The sequence below is a fragment of the Sinocyclocheilus rhinocerous genome, unplaced genomic scaffold, assembly GCF_001515625.1.
Source record: "Sinocyclocheilus rhinocerous isolate Xijiao unplaced genomic scaffold, SAMN03320098_v1.1 scaffold908, whole genome shotgun sequence".
In the NCBI taxonomy this organism is placed as follows: domain Eukaryota; kingdom Metazoa; phylum Chordata; class Actinopteri; order Cypriniformes; family Cyprinidae; genus Sinocyclocheilus; species Sinocyclocheilus rhinocerous.
In genome coordinates this window covers 80,422-82,543 of record NW_015663508.1, presented here as the reverse complement: position 1 = coordinate 82,543, position 2,122 = coordinate 80,422, and positions in this window count along the sequence as shown.

Below are 2,122 nucleotides of genomic sequence, written 5' to 3'. Positions count from 1 at the left end.
AATGTATTTATATATATGTACATGTATATGTATATGTGTGTGGCTGTACATACACATATGTAGTTGTTTTTTTGGTGTTTGGCTTAGTGTTATGTTAGAATCATTATTATACTCATACCTTTTGTTCTTTTAATATTTTGAATAGTTTTTAGCTTTATTTTTTTGTTTTCATTTAAATGTTTAGTTTTGAAATGTTGTTGTATGCATTTGTCATTTTTATTTAATTTCTTTTATTTTCTTAAATGTGTGTATATACAGTGGGTACGGAAAGTATTCAGACCCCCTTACATTTTTCACTCTTTGTTATATTGCAGCCATTTGTTAAAATCATTTAAGTTAATTTTTTTTCCTCATTAATGTACACACAGCACCCCATATTGACAGAAAAACACAGAATTGTTGACATTTTTGCAGATTTATTAAAAATGAAAAACTGAAATATCACATGGTCCTAAGTATTCAGACCCTTTGCTGTGACACTCATATATTTAACTCAGGTGCTGTCCATTTGTTCTGATCATCCTTGAGATGGTTCTACACCTTCGTTTGAGTCCAGCTGTGTTTGATTATACTGATTGGACTTGATTAGGAAAGCCACACACCTGTCTATATAAGACCTTACAGCTCACAGTGCATGTCAGAGCAAATGAGAATCATGAGGTCAAAGGAATTGCCTGAAGAGCTCAGAGACAGAATTGTGGCAAGGCACAGATCTGGCCAAGGTTACAAAAAAATTTCTGCTGCACTTAAGGTTCCTAAGAGCACAGTGGCCTCCATAATCCTTAAATGGAAGACGTTTGGGACGGCCAGAACCCTTCCTAGAGCTGGCCGTCTGGCCAAACTGAGCTATCGGGGGAGAAGAGCCTTGGTGAGAGAGGTAAAGAAGAACCCAAAGATCACTGTGGCTGAGCTCCAGAGATGCAGTCGGGAGATGGGAGAAAGTTGTAGAAAGTCAACCATCACTGCAGCCCTCCACCAGTCGGGGCTTTATGGCAGAGTGGCCCGACGGAAGCCTCTCCTCAGTTCAAGACACATGAAAGCCCGCATGGAGTTTGCTAAAAAAACACCTGAAGGACTCCAAGATGGTGAGAAATAAGATTCTCTGGTCTGATGAGACCAAGATAGAACTTTTTGGCCTTAATTCTAAGTGGTATGTGTGGAGAAAACCAGGCACCTGTCCAATACAGTCCCAACAGTGAAGCATGGTGGTGGCAGCATCATGCTGTGGGGGTGTTTTTCAGCTGCAGGGACAGGACGACTGGTTGCAATCGAGGGAAAGATGAATGCGGCCAAGTACAGGGATATCCTGGGCGAAAACCTTCTCCAGAGTGCTCAGGACCTCAGACTGGAACTAAGGTTTACCTTCCAACAAGACAATGACCCTAAGCACACAGCTAAAATAACGAAGGAGTGGCTTCTCAACAACTCTGTGACTGTTCTTGAATGGCCCAGCCAGAGCCCTGACTTAAACCCAATTGAGCATCTCTGGAGAGACCTAAAAATGGCTGTCCACCAACGTTTACCATCCAACCTGATAGAACTGGAGAGGATCTGCAAGGAGGAATGGCAGAGGATCCCCAAATCCATGTGTGAAAAACTTGTTGCATCTTTCCCAAAGACTCATGGCTGTATTAGATCAAATGGGTGCTTCTACTAAATACTGAGCATTTTTCAGTTTTTCTTTTTTAATAAATCTGCAAAGATGTCAACAATTCTGTGTTTTTCTGTCAATATGGGGTGCTGTGTGTACATTAATGAGGAAAAAAAATTAACTTAAATGATTTTAGCAAATGGCTGCAATATAACAAAGAGTGAAAAATTTAAGGGGGTCTGAATACTTTCCGTACCCACTGTATATCAGAGCTCTACAGTGCGACCATTTCAGTCGCATTTGCGAAGATTTAATTGCACTCATTCCACTTCTGAGTCTCATTAAATGTCTGAAAGTACACCAAGCACCACAAGTGCTCCTAAAAAGAAAAGTAAGCGTAGAGCCCTGTACCGGAGTTCGTCTTTATTTAAATTTATGTGTGTGTACTTCTAACATGTTTGGTTGGTAAAATAAATGTTGTAAATTCGAATCAGAGCGTCTTCCGTGTCTGGAATGGATGTATTCTTGAGT